Source organism: Dermacentor andersoni, chromosome 1 (genome assembly GCF_023375885.2).
Source record: "Dermacentor andersoni chromosome 1, qqDerAnde1_hic_scaffold, whole genome shotgun sequence".
NCBI classification, from domain to species: domain Eukaryota; kingdom Metazoa; phylum Arthropoda; class Arachnida; order Ixodida; family Ixodidae; genus Dermacentor; species Dermacentor andersoni.
In genome coordinates, this window is record NC_092814.1 from 166,543,658 (window position 1) to 166,556,266 (window position 12,609).

Genomic DNA, 12,609 nt, shown 5'->3' on the forward strand with positions numbered 1-12,609 from the left:
CGATTCCCACAGTGCGGGTGATCTGCATAGTTTTTGTTTTCCTTTTTACTATCGCAATAATATAAAGAGATCATGGCACCAGAGGAAGGTGCTGGTTATTCATTGTCCCATGAGAAAAACAGAAATATATCACAGACGTTCACAAATAATTATCAAGAAATAGTAACCCTACAAAGAGCCTAAAATATTTCTAAATAAAAGTGCCAGCGTTAAGGGGTAGTGATACGGTAGTGGGTAGTGATGATAAGATAGGGATGGTTAGTGGGTAGTGACACTAGCAAAAGCAAATTGAATGTGGTGTCGTGTACAAGGAGCGCATGGACATCGGACTTGTTGCCTTTCAACACATATACCTAAGCCCACCTATCAAATAATCGGGAACTTCCATCGTAAATGAGCACGTTACCAATCTGGTCGGCGAACATTTGTACTGCTGGAATCAGCGGATAAATCACAACGCTGAGCGGTGGCCCAGAGAGCCTTCTGCTGAAGGTCATTTGTACGCACTTAGAGCAAACCTACCGCTGACTTTTACACATGAACAATTTCTCTTGGCGTTGCCGAGGCGTTGCCCTGTTTTTCTGCTCGTGATGCCCCTTCGCATCAAAGTTTTGCAAACAGTACTACTGTTGCAACTGAAGCATCTCTGATCACACGTTTAGACTATATAGTGGCGAGGCATAGGCACTTGGTGATACTTGTTTGGCCGTACAGTGGCTACATGTCGGCGAAGATGTCCCTCAAACAATGTAATAGTTGATCTACCTTCGCATGTGCTCCTGGAAGGGCATGGCGAGGAGAACTCTTCAACATTTCATAAATTATTAGCGCGGGTTTTGTTCCATCGGGATCGGTAGGTAGCAAGAGCCGGTGCCTTTCAAAGTGAGGTTCGACAATTGCTCTTTCTCGGTGCTCGAAAATGAGGACCTTGTCTTAAAATTCAACAGTATTCTGGTCAAATGAACGACCAAACTAGTTTTATATTCAACAAAGGACTTAAATGCGTGGCTTGACATCTGTAAGTTGTTCAACTTAAGACTCATAATGTAAAACTATATCATTCAGATTTTATTCCGATACCCTGACGTCAAATTTAAGTAACCGCGGACGCATACATCGGGCGGTGATCCTTAGCGTTGTTTGAATAGCCCAATCAAACGCACTCCTCGTTTATAGGAGGAAACCTTTGCTTGCTTTTAAAGCGAATAGCATTGCCGACCTTGAAATGTTTTTCTTATCTAATAGGCTGACAAGAGGCAAGGAGCAGGCAGAAGTGGAGAATGCTACAGTGGGTCCCAGCCAGAACCCGCCGTGGTTGCTCAGTGGCTATGGTGTTGGGCTGCTGAGCACGAGGTCGCGGGATCGAATCCCGGCCACGGCGGCCGCATTTCGATGGATTGGCCACCTTGGTGCAGTACTTGGCCACAACCTCCTGACTGAGGGCCACAACCCCGGCCCTCAGTCCCCAGCAGCCGCGAAGCAACTGACCACGGCGGCGGTCAGATGTGTCACGCAGCAGAGGGTGCTAAGAATACCTGGTTCCGGACAGGCCGCCATTGTAATCTGAACCTGGCAACGTTTAACGTTAGAACGTTATCTAGTGAGGCGAGTCTAGCAGTGTTATTGGAGGAATTAGAGGGTAGTAAATGGGATATAATAGGGCTCAGTGAGGTTAGGAGGACAAAACAAGCATATACAGTGCTAAAAAGCGGGCACGTACTGTGCTACCGGGGCTTAGCGGAGAGACGAGAACTAGGAGTCGGATTCCTGATTAATAAAGATATAGCTGGTAACATACAGGAATTCTATAGCATTAACGAGAGGGTGGCAGGTCTTGTTGTGAAACTTAAAAAGAGGTACAAATCGAAGGTAGTACAGGTCTACGCCCCTACATCCAGTCATGATGACCAGGAAGTCGAAAGCTTTTATGAAGACGTGGAATCGGCGATCGGTAAAGTCAAAACAAAATACACTGTACTGATGGGCGACTTCAATGCCAGGGTAGGCAAGAAGCAGGCTGGAGACAAGTCAGTGGGGGAATATGGCATAGGCTCTAGGAATAGCAGGGGAGAGTTATTATAGAGTTTGCAGAACAAAATAATATGCGGATAATGAATACCTTTTTCCGCAAGCGGGTTAGCCGAAAGTGGACGTGGAGGAGCCCGAATGGTGAGACTAGAAATGAAATCGACTTCATACTCTGCGCGAACCCTGGCATCATACAAGATGTAGACGTGTTCGGCAAGGTGCGCTGCAGTGACCATAGGATGGTAAGTACTCGGATTAGCCTAGACTTGAGGAGGGAACGGAAGAAACTGGTACATAAGAAGCCAATAAATGAGTTAGCGGTAAGAGGGAAACTAGAGGAATTCCGGATCAAGCTACAGAACAGGTATTCGGCTTTAACTCAGGATGAGGACCTCAGTGTTGAAGAGTGATGTCGAATACGTGCAGAAATGGCTGGATGACGTTATAGTGCCGCGGAAAATTGCTTATTATACGCATATAAATCTATGCTCCGCGGCCACTCCCAGTAGCTAATGCCAGAGCAATCGGTGGGCAGCCATCTTCTATTCCTTTCGGAACGGGACAGCCTATGGCTATTTAGAAAAAAATTCAGTTTTGTTCGGTATATTAATGCGTGTTTTACGCGTACACGTCACATTGACGTTATGAGTTTTCGCTGCTTTGTGACGTCGCGTGACAGACAGGTGAAATGGGCGCAGCCCGAAAACGTTTGACCAATGGTGGAGTATTACGGGGAAAAAGGCGTCGAATGAGAAATAATTATTTCTCTTTCGTTCGGTCTAATCATGCATAATCAGTGTCCGCACATGATATCAGATGGGGCGTTTTCGCAGTTTTCTTGACGTCACGTGAGAGCCAGGCGAAGTGGGCGTGGCCAGAAAAATTTTTGACCAATAATGGAGGGCTAATCGCAGAATTGTAATAGAAAAGGTTGCAATAGCTTTACGGTATAGTGCCCTAGATAAGTCAATAAATCTGGATGCATGCCGAGCGTTGAATTTTATCTCTTAATACCATTCTTCAGAGGGCGTCGCCAGAGCACGCGGATATCTCGAACTTTGCCAAACTCAGGCCTTCCTCCGTACCACCCTTGTTTGGCATATTGATGCATCTTTAGTGCGTATATGCCACTTGGACGTGGCGAGTTTTCGAGGTTTTGTGTCGTCTCGTGGCACAAACGAAGTGGGCGCAGCCAGAAAATTTTGACCATTAGTGGAGGGCTAACGGCGAAAACGGCGTAGAATCGCAAATAACTTCTTTTTCTGTTGTTCTGCCTAACTATGCATAATCAGGATGTCACGTCACATCATATGGGGAGCTTTCGCAGTTTTTGTAACATCTCGTGATACAGACGAAGCAAAAACATTTGACCAATCACGGAGTGCTAATGGCAGAAATAAAATTGAAATAGGCTGGAATAACTATAGGCAATAACACGCTTTCTTTGAGTTTTCGTTAAGAAAGCGGTGCATATCTTTAACGTGGTCCAAATAATCAGTCTAATTACTCCAAAACGCGTTCTTTAAAAACTGAACACAGGGGGTCTGGATTTTGTACCGCCGAAGGAGTCAGGAACGAAGACCAATCGCGCTGTGCGCATTGAGAAGTTCAACACTGACTATAATATCGCCAAAAGGTGTTCATTTTGTAGCATTTGGTGCTCCCACGTATGCAAGAAGTGTTGTACAATTAGACTAACTTCTTTATGTTTGAGTGTCACTGTAAGTGGATAGTTGGGCCGAGAACATATTGTTTGCATTCCGACGCCTGCAGATTAACTCTCACTGAACTTTTTAAAGATGTTGTTAGCTTTGCCAGTTGGGAACGTCAAAAAAATCTCGTCTGCCGCCCTTCCTGGCATTTCATGAGTAGACGGCCATCTTTGCATCCAGCAATCGTGAACCATGGCCACATTTATCAAAACTGTGCGGTTGTGCTGAAATATAACGATCTCTTTATTGTTTTGTTATCGACCAACAGAAATGGCAAGTACTCACGAGAGGAGATTAGCTAGGGCTCACCGTGAATAAAACACTGAAAACCTCCACATTCCCGCTAACATGATACTAGTAGGTATTGCCGGAGTCCCTTAAATAAATTTTGGGGTTTTACGTGCAAAAGCCACAATCAGATTATGAGGCACGCTGTAGTGGGGGACTCTGGAATAATTTTGACCCCTTGGGGATCTTTATATTGCCCCCAATGCACGGGACACGGTTGTTTGTGTATTTCGTCCCATCGAAATGCGGCCGCCGCGGCCAGGACTTGATCCTGCGACCTCGGGCTAACACCATAACCACTAAGCCACCACGGCGGCACCAGAGTCCCTTGTACTAGAAATACAAATTGTTTTTGAAAATTAGTTCGAAATTCTTTAAACATAGGTAAGATCGAATAAAGAAAGCGATTTCCGCGGTATTGCACTTATTACAGAAGCGTACATATAAAAGTCGTTCGACGTTGCATTTAGACGTGTAATTATGAAAATTAGGCAAATAATATTTTAACATAAATTGTTAGATAACTGATCTTAATGCAAGTCTTGACGATCGTCATTCTCGGAGTTCCCAACCGGTTCCGGACACGTAAAAAGCTGACACCACATGCAGTGCAATAAATTCTAGTCAGTTTCACTCAGAAAACTGAAATTGAGATGCCGAGCAGCGCAACTATCACTTCCACAGAGCAGAGGCTTGTGAGTGACGTTACTGCTTACGTCTCTCCGTCGGGCGAGCATGAACCGAGGGTCCTTATAAAGCCACGACCTCGCCCGTTTTATCAAGCCACAGCGTTACCAAGCCGCGACCCTATTTTCCCCTATATGGTTGCATTTTGAACGCATTTTCCCGAGCACCCAGTATACCGCGCTTGTTTCAGTTCAACAACAACAACAACAACAACAACAACAACAACAACAACAACAACAACTTCCGTAGCACATGGCGCAAGTTCGGACCTGCAAGGGGCGCGACAATGCACAATGTCCAAGTGGCTAATTAAAAAGACTCACTAATTATTTGTTCAGTTATTCAGGTGTGGGTACATCTAATTACGAAATTGAAGCCGAGCACTAGTTAAGTCCTGTCTGCTTAATAGGAATCCTAAAGCTAGCGTCATTTTCTATATATGCGCATACAAAATCTGCTAAACAATGCACTGGCGTAACAGTTAAGAACATCCTGGACAGCTTGACGCACGCCTTTGGGAAACTGTTAGCTGGAACGGCAGTGTATTTTGCAGCATGGTTTAAGGTCCAGGCGGATCCAGAGAGGGGGCCGTTACTGAACTGTTAAAGCCATATTGCCAACTAGGAAAGTAAAATTACAACGCAACTTTTTTTTTTTTCGGGCAATGCAATAAGGTAGTACAAGATCGCAGCGTGTCATTTCCTCATTTTCTTTCTTTTTTTGGTTGGAATTCAATTAACGTGAAGCGAGAAGCGAACAATACTGAGTATTGTTTAGATAAACATTCTTTAGGTAATATGAAACATGGTTATAACAGCGCGTTTTGAGGACATCACACAGAAAGAATGCACACAGGACAGTCGCCGAGGTTATATGACTGGGGATGATATAGGTCATATGAATGGGTAGATTGCAGGAAGTCATTAAATCGAGACCACCGAGTCTGTGTGATTGACACTGTACAGGGAATTGACGATGGCGCCTGTGGTTAAAGGTTGGTCACTATGGAAGAGGTGAGCTGAGAAATTAAGCAAAAGAGTCGAAATTGCACAAATAGTATTAAAACAGTCTAATTGTACAGAGGCTGATATTTGTGATGAGAACGTACGGTTTACAAAAGGAAGGAAAATTGAAGGTATAAAATGATATAAAATACAGGGAGAAAGTATGAGAATGATCCAATTTCAGGTTTAGTATCCATCGCTCATCTGGGAGTCACGCGATCTTGTGCCAGGGATGGCTGGACGAGGCGAGACGACGAGAGGCTCTGTTTATTGCCTAATCTGGCCTTGTGTACATTTCAGATATGTAAATAAATAAAGAAGAAATTTTACATTTTTATGCTACCTTTGCTGTGGCCCGTTAAGAGGAAGCTTTAGCTCGAGTGCTCCTATCTAAATACAAGTAAAAGGAGAATTCGTTTTTCTCGGCAACCAGTGCAGGAAGTTTGACGAGGTTTGTTGCATTTAAAAGAAAAACTTAAAATCTAGTGACTGTTGGTTTCGAATTTTTGAGTTAGGTTGTCAATGTTTTACTAAATATCGGCAAAATTCGAAAATTTTCAAATAACGAAACTATAATGGTTACTCTGTAACTCAACAACAAAAATGGATAATACAATTCTGTGAATTGCATCTAATAGTACATCTAAATCGGACAAAATTGATGTGGTAGACATGAATATAAAAAAAAATAGCATTATAGAAATACAACTTTTGCAGAACCCTTGTAACCAACGTAACCAATTCACGTGAAATGTAAAATGACATATCGAATATGTCCGCTTTGAATGATCTAATGGATGCCGTTTACGGAATCGCGATATCTCTTTTTGATGGAGAGTTATTAATTTGTAAACTTCGTGCTTCTATTTTTTTCAAATGGTCGAATATTTCAAAATCTTTTTAACAAAATTCAGGCCCTAAATCTAAATTCTGCTTCCAACAGTCACTAGAATTTAACTTTCCCTCTCATATGCAACAAACTTCATTAAAATCGGTCCAGGGGTTGTCGCAGAAAAACGTTTTTGCGTTTTACATGTATTTCAATAGGCCGCGTTGGAGTTGGGCCCGAGCTAAAGCTTCCTGTTAAAAACATTTTGTAGAGCGCAGTAAAGTTACATACTGCGCGTTTCTTCCTTTGCGATATCGAAGACGAAGAGGAGGTGTTGTTTTCTTAGTTGGTCTTTGGGTACATTCAAGGCTTAATTTCAACCACGAAAGGGATTTCATATTTACAGGTGATATATATTGAGTGGGACCTGTTAAAAATATCACGAATTCCGAGAGTAAACCCATAACGCATCTCCCACCCTCCGCAAATGCATGCGGTTGTGGAGTAGCAATGCGCCCGGGAAGACGAGCTACACAACGTGTTGGCTCCCCCTGCAGAAATGATTCCCCCTTGCTATGAATTTCGATTTTATATAGAAGTGGCGCCGGTACTTCGATTTTTTTTCGAGATAAGTTCTCATAGGAGTATCTAATCCCGACAAAACGGGAGCAGCTCTATTGGGAAGCCGTTGACGTTTTTTTAGCTGGTTTCAAATGCATACGCCTTACAAATTCACCGGCTACAACTCATAAATTTAAATATGCGCCGAAAAATAATTATTTAGAAAAGTAATTAACGTAATTATGCTAACTATTCAAACAACCATTTTGATTTCGCAAAGAAATAATGGCTGCCTCATCGAGTAATTTAGCTCAATGATTAGAATTGTGCTATCTTCCATAGGCAATTTATAAAAATTCTGTGCAGCTAAAAAAAGAACAAACAAAAAATACCTGACATATCGCAATGTGGGGAGCGCTGGCGTTGGTTCCGATGTTTTCAAGCGTTTACGTAGGTACCCGGTCTCTAGTGCAGTAAGATATTTCTTTTTTATGTTTCATACAGAAGTTATTTCTGTTAAGCCAGGGAATTATGGTTTAGTGCCCGGTAACACAAATGCTACAGCATCCCCCCCTTTTTTTTAACGATACTAGCACTTATTTGTTTTGGGCCATAGTGCGCGCGGTGCTAAAATATTATCTATGTATTAAAATACGGCAATGTTTCCGAATGTCGCTGCAGGGAAGTGATAATCCTGTTAGGTATACATGCTTTATAGTGGGCTTGGCCGGATTATGTCATGGCAAGATCCCGCTGCCAAGCCCACATGGAAGTATTTTATAGAGCGAAGCTTTACTCGCGCACGATTAGTAATCGAAGCCTACCGAGCGAAATTTTATGGCAGGATGGCCTGCATTGCAGAAATATTGCTAGGCGCACCGGTGGTCCTAATGAAGCATTGTAATAATAAATTATACCTGTTACACCAGCAGGAGAACCAAGCTTACGCAATTCTTTTTATGGTATGTCAAGCGGACCCTTATTGAAAATGCTTTAATTATGTTAAGCAAAGCGCGTTAAAGAGAGCGGTAATGCACCGGCTGTAGAGATGCGGGGTTCTCGTTTTGGACCCACGCGAATTCGTGAACTTCTTTCTTATTTTACAGCGAAAGCTGTATATGACTAATATTCCGTAGTTTTCTGGGCGTCCGGCAACAGAACCGCACTTAGCGATTTCTAACAAACCCATACAGGTGCAGTGCGGCGGCGCAGGTGTCAAAATGCGGAACAGATTAGAACGCTCGCCGTGAACAATAGTGGGATGTCAAGGTTATCGCAGTATATAAGTAGGAGAGATATCGGCGCTAAACACAGCTGCGTTATCGATGGGGTGGGCACGTATAGTTCGTACGCCCGACGAACAACATGCGTACGAGGAGCGCCGGAGGGAACAGCAACGAGAACGTAAACGGCGCCGGCGCGAAACGACCACCGACGAAGAACGTTACCGCGATGCCGAACGAAAACGACAATCGCGAGCCCGGGCACCTGCGAACGAGCAACGACGCCAGACTCGCAACGCAAAAAATGACAACCATTCCACTCTGTGAAGATGGAATGGCAGCGAAAGCACTTTGGTTTTCGTTTGAGAGCTTTGACTATCGCTGCCATGCCATCTTCACAGAGTGGAATGGTTGTCACTTTTTTGTTTTGTTTCCAGGATGTTGCAGGGATATACCGACCTGTAATGTCTCTCATGACTGTTTAACACAGTAAACAAAAAGAAAAAAAAGATAAGAAAAAAATCGGATATGCTTTATTGGGGACGCAACCGTAGAGGGATTCGTTAACCGTCCTGCGCGTGCTGCTGAGAGCATACGGGCACTAAGATACAGAAATGGTGAAACGAAACACACAACTTGCATTTATTCACGCATTATGAATCTTAGATGCTTAGCTTATGTTACATCTAGTAACGGCCTTACGGTCTAATTTTTCAATCATACTATCTCCCTCTTCATACCGGGCCCGTTTGTTTTGAGCGCTCACTCCGATTACACTGAGGCGGTGGCGATGGGCGTGGGCTGTGTAGAACACCCCACTGGTGGCTTCCCAGACTTCCGAGACTGCCCGCCGCGCTCGTAGATGGTTGGGGATCCTGCGCTTGCCTCAATCTCCGGCGCTTATACGCTCCCTATGGAGACGGACATGTTCCGCCGTGACCAAAAGGGGTTGGCGAGGATTGGCATTCCTCTGTCTTGCTGCCAGAGTCTCTTAACCCCGTTTATGGACCCTATACTTGTCGAACGCGGGGGCTCCATGGCCAAGAAACCGTCAAATTTCTGTGACGAATTGAACACTTGTAACCCTTATGACTCCTGATGAGCACCGGTTTGAGTTTCATCGATTATGCCTGCTATGGCAGAGTGAGCTCTCTCATACGTGACCACACCCAATCAGATCGACAAGCGTACTGCCGAGCTATACGCCTCGGTGATCTGCACGCGTGAGGCTAAATTTGACTCCGGATGCGTCATGCGTGGCGCGACAATGGTGCCATCTTGATCGAATGTTGGCTTCTTTCCTCTACACAACGATACCAAAGTAAGGCGCGTGGGTGTTACGGTTGCAAATATATTAGCGAGACTAATGACAGATGTTTTCGTTTCATGGGGCTTTGAAAAGCGGCTCTCTATTGACCGAAATGAAAGGCGTTTCAGGCCAAAATACTGCCTTACAATTTGGAAAAGATTGCTGAAGCCTGCAATGGTCAAAGACACTTCCACGGCAAGGAAAATTAAAAAAACTTGAACTTTATTTCTAGCCACGCACGAGTACATTTGTGCAAAAAGAGAATAGAATGTTAATTGAGGTATAACCCAATTAGTATAGTATTTAATTAATCTAATTCGGTTGCTGAACTATTCCCAGCTGTTCCCTCGCTCCAGCGTATAAAATACGCTACTATAGACTATGTGTTAAGTTTCTCATTCTTAAATTTAAATTATGAGGTTTTACGTGCCAGAGAGAGAGAGAAAAAAAGATAGGAAAAACAAGGAGGTCAACCAGAGGCGAGTTTCCGGTTCGCTACCCTGCGTTAGGGTGGGGGATATAGGAGTTGTAAAGACAATAAAGAGCGAGAGGAGAAAAAAAAGGGAAAAGAAAAAAAAAGGAAACTGGTAAAAGAAAAGGCGTTCCAATCGCAGGCGTTCACACAGGCCGGTCGCTCTCAAGAAGCGCAGTAGCGCTTGCACGGCCTTCTGATGCGATGTCAAGTCGCGTCGATGTTTCGGAATTCTTTTTTCTGGCAGAGGCTGGTCGTCCAACTGGTTCAGCACGACGGAAAGCGATTGTTTCTGCACACTGTACTTCGGGCACTGGCAAAGAACATAACGAATCGTTTCCGCGTCACCGCACTCGCCACATGCTGCGGTGTCGGCCATCCCCATGCGGAACGCGTAGGCATGGGTAAACGCGACGCCCCACCATAGCCTACACAAAAGGGTCGCGTCTCTTCGGGGAAGTTTTGGTGGAAGTCGGAGACTTGAGGTTGGATCCAGGGCGTATGGACGGGCATGCATAAAATGTGGTTCATTCCACTCTGATGTAGATAATTGGCGCGCAAGTAGGCGGGGTATCCTTTCAGAATCTGTACTAGACAGCGCGATTGATAGACGGTTGTCTGCTGCATGAGCTCAACGAGCACCTTGATCGGCACGTTCCTTGCCGATGATACCACAGTGACTTGGTAGCCACTCAAAAATTATTTCATGTCCTTTCTCTTGTCAGGTGGTGTATGGCTTCTGTGATTTCAAATGCCAACTGTGTATGCGGACTGCGCCGTAACGCTGACAATAAACACTGTAGTGCCGTCTTCGAGTCGCAGAAAATCAACCATTTGTGTGTTGGTTCGTCAATAATAAAGTGTAGTGCGACTCGAAGCGCGGTGAGTTCTGCTGCCGTCGACGTCTTCAGGTGAGGTGTTTTCAACTTGATAGTGGTGGTTTTTGATTGAATGACGACAGCTGCCGTAGTGAGGGACTCCGGAATAATTTGGACCACCTTGGGTTCTTTAACGTGCGCCCAAATCCGAGTATACAGGTGTTTTCTCATTTTTTTTTCATTCTTAAATGATAATTCTGAGGTACAAAAACAACTTAGCAGATATGACGCGTTGGACATTACTCCCATGTACAGAAATGTGGTAGTTGTGCAAAAACTCCCACAATTCTAATCAAGAATGACACAGGCTCCTCGCTCTGAAAGACAAAGTATGAGCCAAGAGGCTAAGGCCGTTTCGCGAAAGGAGTAGTTCTAGGTGGCATACCGTCAATATCATATCGTCGCCAAAAGAGGGGAAAGTGATCCAAATCTTCAACACACCCGCATGAAGCAGAAATGTCGTCTTCTTGCATTCCTAAAGGAGACTGGTTTGATGTGCTGTGACATACCACTGTAAAAATGTAAGGGACACCAAGGCGGAGCCGTTGTCAGCCTTTATCACCAGGCTAAAAAAGGCTAAAACTGCCTATAGCTGCAACACACCTCCACCCCTCCATCACTCCACAACCCCACCACTATTACCTAGTGTTGCTGAAGTAAAGGGCTAAGTGCAAGTTTCGACACCATGAAAGGGTTACTTACACCTCGCTCTGTTTTGAGAAACATGAACGAATATTCCAGGGAACGCTAAATGTTTGTAATGCACTACGTAAGGAGAAATTAATCACGGAGCACCAGCACCGGATCAGGACGAGCTGGCGACCACAATGGCACACATCTTGAGACTACTTGCGAGAGACAGACAGCAGCCACCCCCAAATATCTGAACCAGTGATCTTATAGTTTTTGTTCGTTTCCATTTATTTGCCTATTTATGTTATATTTGGCTCGAAGACGACGGCGAAATGTCTTCTTGCCAGAATGAGTCTGTGTTCTTTGATTTTTGGCGAAAGCTTCGGAATTTACTGGCGCCCTGTCTCCCTGTCTTGAGGACGTGGATGCGGAGCCATCCAGAGGCCCGCCTGGCCAGAAGCCACCAAGGTCACTCTCCGAGAGGAAGAAAGGAAGCTCGCTCAGCCCACCAATGACACTGAGCTATATTTCGTGTCGAGTGCAGCTTCATCTCCGTCCGCAGAAAAAGAATTAAAAGGAGGAATGTCAGCGCGAATGCGTCAACTCAAACTAGCAGGGAAACTCTGAAGCCAAGGTCTGAACGCTGGCCGCAGAAAAAGAATTAAAAGGAGGAATGTCAGCGCGAATGCGTCAACTCAAACTAGCAGGGAAACTCTGAAGCCAAGGTCTGAACGCTGGCCTCACGCCCTCATCTTCCTGCCCGAGGAATCCTCAAGCAACCTCCGATTGTTGAACAGACAAGTACTATCTCTTTGTTAGGAGGGTGTCGTGCCGAATTAAATTAGGGACATCCGAATAAACACGAAAAAAAGATGTCTTCGCAATCGATTTTCCAATGGAAGGGCGCTGAAGAAACTGCAACAAATCACCGAGCTATGAGGCATCAAAGCGCGCTCCTATATCCAGATGGACGATGCATCCAATG